Source organism: Micropterus salmoides, unplaced genomic scaffold, assembly GCF_014851395.1.
Source record: "Micropterus salmoides isolate LMB-PRFRI ecotype aquatic unplaced genomic scaffold, ASM1485139v1 Ms_hic_scaffold_5, whole genome shotgun sequence".
In the NCBI taxonomy this organism is placed as follows: Eukaryota; Metazoa; Chordata; class Actinopteri; order Centrarchiformes; family Centrarchidae; genus Micropterus; species Micropterus salmoides.
In genome coordinates, this window is record NW_024044237.1 from 2,810,042 (window position 1) to 2,823,224 (window position 13,183).

The window sequence follows — 13,183 nt, forward strand, 5'->3', positions numbered from 1 at the left end:
CTCCTTTAGATGCACCTCAAGGAGCAAGGAGGCTTACGGAGAAGCTTATCCTATGGATTTTTTGCCGATGTCTTAAGTGGTGTAGGATATAAATGTGGCACAGTTTGAAGCATGGCGGGAGCAGTCCTTCAAAAATGTAACTGGTCCATGATTGCTCTTGTTGCAGTTATGTTATTTAACAACAAGTGTCTGTTCTACTACGACAGAGCAACATTAATGCCAGAGGGGGGCTGAGAACGCTGTGTGTAGATGAATAGGTGTACACTCTATTTAATGCTAACGTGACCACCTGTTCATAGGGCAGTGGACAACCCACTCTATTCCCTGAGAAAAGTAATGTCAGTGTAAACTGGAACCATAAAAGCATTTTCATTTCACTGAAAATGTCATAGAAGAACTGAAAAAAACTGAATTCAACTTAAGTTGCCATTTTAAATGAAAAGGGCCAGCGGATGAGAAGATAAACATCTAATGAAATATCTACTCGAAATGAACCTAGGATTTTTTATAGAAACTTCATATAATAGGAAAATTCTGGAAGTGGGTTTCATATGAAAAATTGTTTCCTCTCATGCCAAAAGAGTAATGGCTTGTAAACGGCAAACCACTGCGAAGTGTTGAGGGAGGACATAGAGGGCAGGAGCAGCAGGGAAATCTGCAGCTTGATATTCTCCACCTTTACTACATCATTCGGGCACTGCTTCCATTTTTCAGGGTAGCAGCCTTTTTTGTTATGACTTCAGGGGGCCTAATGACAGAAGCAATTAAATTAAAGAGGATCCCAGAATAGCGGGGGAAGAAAATAAGATGATCTTGCATCCTTGACCTTTTTTGGTACTTTGAAAGATTATTAACCCCCAGATACAGAGCTGGGGTTCAACAAAGGACTGCCAAGCAGAATGGGAATCACTTTTCTCTTTGAGCATATCTATACCCAAAATGAATCAGTGGTGTACAGGGTTTGGGTGTTGGTGTGCATGAGTGTGTGAGAATGGGATTAGTTTCTATTTCTGACACCTTGCATGGCAGCCTCTATCATCAGTGTATGAATGAGAATGTGAATAAAAGGAGCTATATAGGTGCAGTCCATTTACGTACACTGAACAAAATTATAAATGCAACACTTTTGTTTTTGCCCCCATTCATCATGAGCTAAACTTTCTCTCAACTATTGTTCAGAATGGGTATTGCACAGTTGTGCCTTAGGCTGGCTACAATAAAAGGCCACTCGAAAATGTGCTGTTCCATCACACAGCACAACGCCACAGATGCTGTAAGTTTTGAGGGAGCGTGCAGTTGGCATGCTGACTATCAGAGCTGTTGCTCGTGAATTGACTGTTTATTTCTCTACCATAAGCAGTCTCCAAAGGCGTTTCAGAGAATTTGGCAGTAAATCCAACCGGCCTCACAACCGCAGAACATGTGTAACCACAGCAGCCCAGGACCTCCACATCCAGCATCTGCACCTCAAAGATCGTCTGAGACCAGGCACCCGGACAGCTGTTGCAATAATCGATTTGCATAACCAAAGAATTTCTGTACAAACTGTCAGGAAATGTCTCAGGGAAGCTCATCTGCATGCTCGTCGTCCTCATTGTGGTCTCGACCTGATTGCAATTTCGCACAGCCATTGAAGAGGAGTGGACCAACATTACACAGGCCACAATCAACAACCTTCTGCATGAGGCAAATGGTGGTCACACCAGATACTGGCCTGTTTCCGGACTCTCCGGACCCTCCCATTACAGTGAAACTGCACATTTTGGAGTGGCCTTTTGTTGTGGCCAGCCTAAGGCACACCTGTGCAACACCCATGCAGTCTGATCAGCATCTTGATATGCCACACCTGTGAGGTGGATGGATTATCTCGACAAAGGAGAAGTGCTCACTAACACAGATTTTGACAGATTTGTCAACAATATTTGAGAGAAATAGGCCTTTTGTGTACATAGAGAAAGTCTTAGATCTTTTGGTTCACCTCAAGATGAATGGGGGCAAAAACAAAAGTGTTGCGTTTATATTTTGTTCAGTGTATAAAATATTGGTTTAACGCCAAAAAAAGAGTTAAGTCTCAAAAACTTATTGTACAAACTGTTTCAAGATCATTTAACTGGACTCTCGGCTTTTTAACTTGGTTATATTCAGATGTGCAGCTTCTTGGAACGTGTGCAGCCATTGTCTCATTGTTACAGGATTTGGTGGATGGATCCCATCTTTGAACAATGAAGGGCTTCGCTGCAGCACCCAATTGATTCTGACTCTCATTTATCTCTCTTCCTTCTTTTTCTTTTCCCTCATCCATCCACTTAAATCCCTCTCTGTCTCTGTACAGAATGGGATCTAAATTTGCCCAATTTGTGTGCTAAAAAAACATCTAAAAATGTCTTAATGACCTTCAGTCTGGTTTAATGCCATCAACTGACAAAGAAGAGAGTAGCAGAATGACAGACTACTTTCATAATTAGTGACATCAACCACAAAGTGAAATTACAGTTATATTAAAGTATGGTGAAACTGCACATCCTCTGTCCAACTGGGCCATTTGTGCAAAATGTTGTTCTGTAATTCCCAGTAGGAAGAGGTAAAAACTCAGTAGAGAAAGACTGCAGCCAATGTGTTGCAATAATCTGGCAAACTAACAAATGACACAAAGTGTAGCTGTGGGAGTCCGGTTCAGGTCTCACGTTCAGCAGTACTACTAGAGTTCTTTCCAGTCAGTTTTTAAGATGTGGGTACAGACTATGTTTAGGGGACTTATTTATAAAACTGTACATAGGATTTATGTCAAAAGGTTGCGAATGGATGAAACACAGAACGTGCTTACCCCTAAAAATGTTCTCAGTCATATCACAGAGCGCATGTACGTCCACGCTGATTTCCCATTTAACTCACATTTCAAAATTTGGCACACATGATCGAGCCTCTTGTCCCACCCTTTTAACACTAGAACTGCCAACGGGTCAAATTTACCCGCAGCTGTTTTTCGATTTTATGTAATTTTCTTTCAATATAATATTCAAGTCCCCCAGTCTTTGACTTTTCCAGAAAGTGTGTTATGTAGCACCCCCTATTGTTAAAAAATGTCATGATAAAGACAGATTTTAAAATGGGTATTTATATCTATAAGCGGCAGTGGGTAAATTGTACCCCTATAGAGAATACATTTTCACGCTATTCATTTCACGTTTAAATAAACATTCTATGTTGCTATTGGCAACGCCTTTTAACACTACAGGCATTACACTTTCTCAGCACAGTGAGTGAAGGAGAGTCTGACGGTGGGGGCTGAGTGACGTGTACTGGGTTGATTCTGCATCTGACGGGTCATTATCTGACAGTGATCCACTTGCATGAAGTAAAAATGCAAAAAGCTGCATAAATGCTGCTGCTTATAGCTTTTGCGTAGGCTACATGATCATCAAAACTAATGCTGCAGTAGCCTAGTTTTTCCCTGTTATAGAGGTGTGTTTTGCGGTCCCTTCAAGAGAGCGTGCGGCTCCATTGGGTAAAAATCTACTTTGAATTTTGGAATTAATTATAATAGCTTCTTTTGAATAAATACTTTTTTTTGGGACTTTTAAACTTTTGTAGCTTTGTGTAATTCTCTGGATGCCAGATGGGGTCGGGGAAAAAAACAAGCAGAACCGTAAGAACTAGCCTACATTATTAGGCTATTATTATTACCGTCCATAAAACACTACAATAGTTTTTCTAAATTGTATGTTGCATTTAAATTCAAGCTGTTTATAGAATATAACTAGGCTGTAAAATCTACAACAGCGGCGAGTGGATGACATCAACGTGGACGTGCCCTTCACAGCTGGCTAATGACCTGCATGGGTAAATTTTACTTGCTTTGGCCGTTGTAGGTATACAAAAAACCCTGGCGTTCTAGTGTTCACACCCATAGTTGCCAAAGAATAGTCAGTAAAACGCCCATAATTCATGTTAATACATACTCACCGCGCGAAGACAATGATGGGAAATTCTGACAGAAAAGCTAAGAAAAGAAATTTCGCACAGTCTTGAAACTGAAGTTCTTGTTGAGAAGGTTGGAGCAAGAAAGAAGGTGTTGTTTGATGGACAGAGTGTGGGCATTACAAATGCCAAAAAGATGTTAGAGTGGCAGCATGTGGTGGACTCTGTGAATGCCACTGTTTCAGATGGTCAGCATGGTCAGAATAAAAAAATAAGTGGTCCAACATAAAAGTATCAAGCCAAAAGGCACACAGTCTCACACAGGCAGAGGGAGGGAGGAAAGGGGACACCGGAGCTCGACCCCCCCTGATGAGTCTCTTGAAAATCCCTCCTTAGTAGGGACTGAGGTGGACACAGAAAAGCAAGATGCCCTGGAGGACCCAGGGAGGTGATTTGTATTCAGTGGTGACGTAGCTGAACAGGAGCTGAGTGCACCGAGCCCCGGCGTCTCCACTGCACATCCTTGGTTCAAACCTATAAATACTGCATTTCCTGTTAAAGAGGATAAACCAACATGAAGACCAGAGAGCTGTCTGTGGGAGAAAAGCAAGCCGCTGTCAAGCTGAGAAAAGAAGGAAAATCGACCAAAGCAGAAACACTGGGCATAGCAAGCACAACAATTTAGAATGTCCTGAAAAAGAAAGAAACTACTGGTGTACTGAGCAACAGACGTCCAACAGGTCGGCCAAGGAAAACAACAGTAGTTGATTACAGAAATATGGTGAGAGCTGTGAATAAAAACCCCAAAAACATCAGTAAGCATTTCACCTCAAGAGGAGACTGAAGGGAGAAACACCCCGAAACAAACAAGAACTGAAAGAAGCTGCGCTAAAAGCCTGGAATAGCATCACAAATGAAGAATGCAACAGTTTGGTGATGTCGATGGGTCGCAGGCTTGAGGCAGTTATTGCAAGCAAGGGTTATGGCACCAAATACTAAATGTTATTTACTTTAAGATTATTTGTTCCATTACTTTTGCTCACCTAAGAATGCTGTGGTCTAATACAAACAGCAATATGTCCTGAGTTGTTCAACACATCTAGATGTGAATACCAGGAAATGAAAGCTGAAATTCTGAACTCTTGTCTCATCTTTTGATCTTAAACCAAAAGGTCTTCAGTGAACAACAAAAACAAAGGAATTTGCCTTACTGTTCCAACACTTTTGGAGGGGACTGTGTATACAGATGCACACAAGCAGGAAGGGTTATCAACCAGTCAGGAAACAAGCTCTGGACAAACACCAAGAACAGATGATCACCACGCTAAAACAGGAACAGGACAAGATGCTGAAACTCACAGACCTATAGTTCACAAGCTAGAACATACAAGAACAAGCACGCAAGCACACGGACCAAACAGATAGACATGCAGACCAATACCATAAATAAACAAGAAGACAGAGCTAAACAACCCAAACTGTGACAAAAAAGCAGTGTCCCAATTAGACGCCTGTCACTTTTACTGGCCTTGCACGTTTTGAACAAACAAACACAGGTCTCCATTAGAGTCGGTCTGGTTTTTATACAAGTTGGATGTTGGATGTTAAAAACCTTGCAAAACCTACCCAGTCGCCCGCTTGAGCTAGATCTAATCTGCTGAGATTACGCATACAAATATAAATGTTTATGGTTAGATTGAATAGATTCACCACAATTCAATCCTTCAGTTCATTTTATGGGAACAATAAGCACCAAAGTATAATTCATTCAGAATTGCTGGCATGTTATGATAAACAGGTGGTGACTTCCTACATTCTTTTAAGTACATAATGCAATGGAGGGATTCAACAGTCAGACATATTGCACACACACCAGCAATTATTCTACCCACGGTTGTCAGTTAGTCAGTTAGTGATGTGCGATACCACTTAATTCCTATACCAATACTTTTTTATATAATACATATTCTTATTTCTAGTTTAATGTGAAAAAGCATGATTATTACCTTCTACCAGCTAAAATACAGCCAGACGAGACTGTTTTTACAGTCAGCCAGAGTCAGTATTCAATCGCGGGAAATGTAAAGGGCTGCAGCGGCTCACTTCAAAGAAGCTCCGTCACAGAGCCGTAGCGCAAGCATGACTTTGACAGGCGGACGGAGAAGTAGTTCCTATCAACAGAGTATAGTTGGAGCATTCTGGTGACAGTAAGATAATTATGATAAAACACACACTCACTCCAAATTATTGAGTTTAGATATCGATCCTTTTATATGAGTATCGATCCTAGAGCAGGAAACATTGGCATCAGAAATGTCGTTGCTTTAGTATCGATCCGCACATCACTAGTGTCAGTACAAAGATAGCTACTTGATTTGGTTGACTCTGTAAAGGTATTGCTTCATGGCCAGTCTGGAGAGGAGGAACATTTCCAGTAAACAAACTTACATAAAGCATTTGAGTAGGACTCACTTTAAAAAAATCTGAACTTGTCCTGTAAGTCGTGTTAGCTGGATGGCCAGTGCTGGTCCAGTCCAAGGCTACATACAAATTATAGCTGGTGTTTGTCCAAATGTTCAACGCAACTTTGTGTTTTCTCTAATTATTTGCCTCAATAAACATACTCTTCGTGTATACATAAAATGCCCTGACATAACATCTGTTATGATTTGGCTCTACACAAATAAAAATTGAATTGAATATTTCAAGCAAAAACACTCACCAAGTGTTAATACCATTGTAGGGATTGTAACCTGTTCAGTATCAGCAGCTGTACCTATGTTGTGATTCAAGCAGCCTGTAGCATGTGTCTTTAGGCATTATGACTGTAAACATGGAGGTTTACACATGGCTGAATAGAGCTCTGCGTGAAGCTGATTGTCCTCACTGTGCTGCATCACTCCAGGTTCACCAGGAATCTGGAAACTGTCAGCGAACAACACAGCTCACACAGATCAGAAAGAAGGTGCATCCATCTTGCTTTTTCCACCCTCTTCTGTTGCCTTTTTATGCTGCCACAGCGCAGCGACTTTCTCTCTCCCCCTCTTCTCCTCCCTCTTTCTCCAGGAGCTGCGGTTGAAGAGTCTCTCAGCCATGTCTCTCCGGCAGAACTGAATGCCTCATTACCTGGATTGTGTGGCCTAACATTGGCATTCCCCTCACTCGTACTCCCTCTCTCTTTCTCTGCTTTCTCTAAGTCTCTCTCCCCTTCTCACTCAGTTCAGCAGCTGTAACTTGTCAGCCACGGCCATCACATTTCAGCGTCCCTCCTTCTGTCCTCACTCATCCTCGCAGCTTCATTTCACACACACACACTCCTCTCTCACACTGCCTCCACTCGTTTCTCCCTCCTTTCTTTCTTCAATTGTTTCATCCCCTCTTTCCTAAACCACCACTCACACTTTTCTTCTTCCTCCTCTTTCCATCCCTCCCTTCATCCTCTCCTTCTGTCTTACCTTGGCAGCATTCAGCACTGTCTCTGCCCACAGAGACTGGTCTACTGAGGGAGGGGTTCTGTGTGTGTGTGCGCGCGTGTGTGTGTGTGTGGGGGGGGATTCTTCCTGTTGGCTTGATTTCAGCCCAGCTAATTGGTTTATACCGCAGCCTTCCCAGCACTGCCTGGTTCACTCTCCGTTCATCTGTGTGTGTGTGTGTGTGTGTGTGTGTGTGTGTGTGCGCGCAGTCAACCATGAGTGTGAGAAGTGTGCATTTGGTTGGTGGGACTGCCGAAAGTGGGTGCATGTGTGCGCCTGTCATGTGTTTGAGGTCCTTTAGTTGGTTTTAAATCCCCTCAGTCGCCATTGTTTAAGAGCCAGGCTACTCTTGTATGCAGGCCCGGTCTGACCATCGGAAGAACTGGTAGAAGTCCCGGTGCCCTGGCCAGCTGATTGGCCTGCAGTGTCAGAAATGCAAAATGTAAATATGTGAAAACAAAATCAAATGGCGGTTAACATTACTGAGAACATGGTCATGACCCCATCATAACCATGACTTGACACCTGTCGTGAACATGAAGAGTCAATTGTCATAATTGACTGAATGACGTTTTTGAGATTTCTTTGTCATGACAACTTGACATTAACAAGGACAACATAACTTGTCAAAGTCTTTATTATGACAACCTGACATTCAAGTCGAAATAGAGGAAGCGGTAGAGGAAGAAGAAGAGATAGAAGTGAGAGAGAAAGCCTTGCTCTGGGGGACTCAGACAGAGTGAGGCAAGTCTTGGCTAAAGTGACAGGGTCTGAAATTAGCTTTTTTCACTGCCACTGTGGCAGGCATGTATCGGACACTTTTTAAATGTACGTGAAGGAATAACATTCATCTCCGTTTAGGCATCATTAAATGTAAATAATGTTGTCATTCAGTGTTCAAAATATTTACACAAACCCATTACGTGAATGTTTGCAAGCACAAAGGACTCATGTCTTTCAGTCCATGACTCCACCAGTCAGGTATTTCAATTGAAGAGGTAAAATGGGTTGCTGGATGTGTACTGGAAGAGAAGAGGTATCAAATTATAATAATTACACAGAAAGACCGGTTGAGGGTTAAGTCATGGCATGAAATAATATAATTTAATATCATCAAGTACTGACAGACAACAAGAAACACAAAGTTCATACAGTCAAGTGCTCAAAACAAAATCCACAGTTCAACCACCAATGAATGAGTCCTTATCTTAGTTCAAATCTACACGAGAGCCTATATCTCAACAAAAACGTCCTCTTCTGGATCACAGCAAACAAACAAACAAAAAACTCAGTTTGAGGTTTAATACAAAAGTCGGTCAACAAAAAATAAAACCAAGTGACTCATCTACTAGACAAGCTTTTGTGATTCTCCGACAACACAAGAGTTTCCTCCCATAATCCCGTTGGTAATTCGGCCGGTGCTGCTGACAAGCAAAATGGTTGTCACTCAGGACAGACTGGGCCTATTCCACTGGTGAGTTTGGTTTGAAACACCACCATAGATATTCCCTGAGCTGACTGCTGAGTGTATGTGTTGTGTGCGACGCAGATCGCCACAATACTCTAACCTTACTACATGTGTCTTTCTGTTGTGCGTTTTTCCTGACATCCCTACAATTTCATCCCGCCCCTGCCAACAATTTACCCACATTTGGCGAGTGGTGGGTGCTAATTTCACACCTTGGTAAGAGATATTGACTTGTTCTCCGCACTAGCATGTATGTTGGCTACTAGCTGTCTGTCTGAACTGGATCTTTTAACGGCAAAGGTGGTAAGTAATTAACACCAGCCTTGAGTCCATTGCAGTACATTTTGGCTGCGACTGTCTGGTTAGTTATTGTATTATATGTAATTACTAATTTGGGAGAAATCTATTTAGCCATCATTCATTCATATAGCCTATTTGTTTTTAAAAACAAAGAACATTTGTCTTGGATTTGTTTTTACATCAAACATCAGCTTCCTCCCCTGCCAAACACTCTTAATATTTCTTGTTCTTGTGTATGCACAGACTGCAAAAGAAGCTTTGATGACCGAGGAGAAGGACGGTCCTTGCTCGTCTCCCTGGGTGATCTCTGACGTGTGGACGCTAAGAGAGGCAACACCAGATGCTCCAGGTTCCGCAGATAATGGACAGCTGTGGAGGTGTACCTGCCTGAACTGCCGGTGCCTGCCAACAGACCTGGAGCGGAAATGTTGTGGCCAAGCACCAGGACAGTGCCAGAGGCCAGAGGGCTCACATGAAGCTGTTCATACATACAGTCTGTGTTGCGGCAGCACGGCCACGTGGGAGCAGCAGATTGGGTGGCTGCTGCTGCTGTGTGGGGTATCCCTGTAAAATTTCCAGACCCACACAACAACTACACAGGTTTCATCCTAAACAGGCTATAAACGCTGCACTCTGCACTTTCATTATTTAGTTTTATTTACTCAATAGAAGTTCACTTAGTGTGAGATGTGTACAAATGTTTACAGGACTTTTTTTAGCAGTCAGTTACGTCAGTTTGTAAGTAGTTCTGCACTGGTGCATTGATGATACTGTTTTTCATATGTTACTCTATACATTTTCCGACAGACTGAGTTTGTATACAAGTTGTGTGTACCGTAAAACTTCAGTTAATAGCAGAGTCCCAAATAGCTGCCTACCCCGTTTACTGGCCTGGTGTGGGAACCCTTAATAAATACTAGAAAATAATAGCACTCAAATTTGTCATAAGATGGAAAAATAAATGTTAATTTTCAAAGAATGTTCGGTAGAAACATACATGGATCAAGGTACAAGGTTTTTTATTTATCATTATATAAATAAGATTGTATAACGAAACAAAATTTGTAGTCCCTTTATGCTATACACACAGAATTTAATATAAAATAAAATAATACAGTTATGTGTACATGTAATGTGCATTCAGTTCCCCATTGTGACCCATCCACCATTGTGTCGCTGAGCAAGAAACTTAACCCCTCGTTGCTCCAGAGGCGTGCGACCTCTGACATGTATATAGCAATTGTAAGTTGCTTTGGATAAAAGTGTCAGCTAAATGAATAAATGTAAATGTACATATATACATACACGTATACACCTAGAACATTCCGCAGTGTACTTTTTGAATTTGTGCCTGAGAGAATGTAAACAGCAGCAACAAGATGATGATTCCTGAACCACTTTTGCTTTGTGGCAGAGCGCATTATCAAAATCCCGTTTGCATGAAACGGTGAACATGGTCTGAAACAATACTTACGTAGGTGATACGTGTCAAAGTAACATCCACATGAATGGAAAGACCCAGGGTTTTCCAGCAGAACATTGCCCAAAATATCACACTGCCTCTGCCGATTTGCCTTCTTCCCTTAGTGCATCCTGGTGTCATGTCTTCCCCACAACGACGCACACAACTCCCGCCATCCATATCATCAGATCCTCCTGATGAAGATCTTTGGGTGATTGAAACAGTGATCTCTCAGAGGGAGCAAGTCTGACAGTGTGTGGACTATTATTTTTGTGAAGTATGTTGGTCTATATAGTTCAGTCCACTTTGAATCTGTGTCTGGACCAGTTCCTCTACTGAAGATAGACCAACAAGTCTAAGCCTCCTTGGATCATCAGGCCTCTTTTTCTTCTCTGTGGTAATCCCTTTGCACTGTAAGCCCGAACAGTACTACTAGCTTATAAAGACTGAGGTCGCTACAGTTAAAATCTCTTGCTGAGTTAATCCACCTTTAAACTATTAATGTCTATAAACAAATATGTATTTTTGTATTTACATGGCTCAGCATTTCTGAGTGAACACCGCTGGTTCACTCAATATTTTTAAGTGTACTGTCGATCACGTGATATGACGTCATGACGTGCCATCCTAACTGACGTTACCTGAAAAATCTATCCAAGATGGCTACCCTCTCGAGCAATGTGGTGTCTATGCGTGGTATCAAGCATTAAACTTTAAGGTAAGCCAAAACACTTCGAAACTACTTTGCTTGTTGTAACATTGGGAATATCATATTTCACGTGATATTTGACTGTTAGACGATGCTATTTTTAATATAGCCTATAAGTTGCTAGCGCGCAGCCTCACGGTTTTTATGCGCCGAAAGCGCCAGCGCCATTACGTTACCGTCAGTCCGCCTGCTAGTGAGTGTTAATATCATGTGTACTGTTAATGTCGCGGCTAGACAATTATGTTAATTTTAGTCAATAACTCTTTTCAGCAAGCGATAGTCCTTCCGTTTTTGAGTGTGTTGCTACTGTTTGTGTTAAGCGCCCTGCTTTGGTAAGTTGAATGTGATGTTATTTCTAGCTAACCTACATGCACCCAAATGAGCTAGTGGCTAAAGTTAGCTGTAACTTTTACTCAACGTTAAGGTTATGGGTTAATAGTTAACGTATCATCTCTGCAAGTTTTCATTAAACCTTTACAAACGTCTTTTCATTATAGGTTGAAGTGGAAGAACTACAGAAAAGTGCATCCTCCAAAATCAAGGTGACTCAAATGTTAATTTAGGATGTAACCTATTTTTCACCATTTATTTTATTTGTGTTCATTTAAAAGTGTAGGAAGAGCGGAAGCTGACATGCTCTGTATGATTTCATAATATCAAAGCATATAGCAAATAAGACCCCATGTATTTTGAAATCTGATAACATTATTTCACTCTTGGTCATAAAGTGCTTCACTGGTTGGGGGGTCATCCCTTGTCTGGATCAGTTATTTTATGCAGTCAGCAGTGAATTCATGGACACTGAAGACTTTGATCGATTTTTTGCAAAGTGAGTTGTAATAGTACATAAAACACACTCTTTGCCCGCTACTATGTAATACCTAATTCCATATTAATAGCCTGTTTTACCTGGGTACACTTACATATTAAATAACAACCTGTATGATATTAAAATGTAAAATACCTGCTGCTACACTTACCACTTTTATGATGGGCTGTAGAATAGACAGTGGGTGAAAATTATGTATTAGGGTGTTATATTATTATGTATATAAGGCATTATATTGAATGGGTTTCCTAATATTTTGTCCACTGCTTTAACATACAAGAAAGGGGCAAAATATTAGGAACACCATTCGATATAATTCACCCCACTATGCCACCACCATGTATTACAACCTCAGTAATAAATATGAAGTAGAATTATCACCTTTCTGACAATGTCAACAAAAACTGAAAATGTATAAAATTCATAAACGTAGAATTTAAAGGAGAGCTGTTGTATTGGACTGCATTGGGTTACACACATGCACCTGATGAAGTGGCCAGTGAGTGTACATGCAGTTGTTGTGTTTCTTCAAGTTAACCTAACAGTTGTATCCTCTGTGTCTTTCAGGTGGAGGAGTCAGATGAGCCATGCATCGACACTCCTGTTGCTCTTGTCACAGTCACAGAGGACACTGCAGATCCAGTTCATTTCAGTCCTGCAAGTATTTCTATTGTTGTGGAAGACGATGTTGTGATGAGTGATATCCCTAACTTGGCTGATGCATTTGCATTGTTGTTTGGGTTAATGTATGCATTGCATTTGAACTATCCCAAGAAACTCATTCACACTTTCACATTCATCCAGAAAATCCTAATGGGTCTTGATGATGGTAAACCACTTAAACCCTGCCTACTGAGTCTCAAAAATGACCTGTTAATGAAAGAGTAGGCTAACTTAAGAGTAGTGTTTACACATGTATTTTCTTGTCTGCATGTTGATGTGTTTTGGGGGTTCCCAGTATGGTAACTTTATAGTACGTTGTTGAACACAATGTTACTCAAAGCATTTGAAACTGTTTACATAT

General features: G+C 41.2%; 1 long non-coding RNA gene across 1 annotated transcript; it reads left to right on the top strand.

Moving 5' to 3' along the window:
* The first annotated feature begins 11,045 nt into the window (after positions 1-11,045).
* LOC119889459 lies at positions 11,046-12,171 on the top strand. Its single transcript, XR_005442056.1, has 3 exons — positions 11,046-11,339; positions 11,828-11,872; positions 12,059-12,171. It is a non-coding gene; the product is annotated as an uncharacterized LOC119889459 (long non-coding RNA).
* The last annotated feature ends 1,012 nt before the right edge of the window (positions 12,172-13,183 follow it).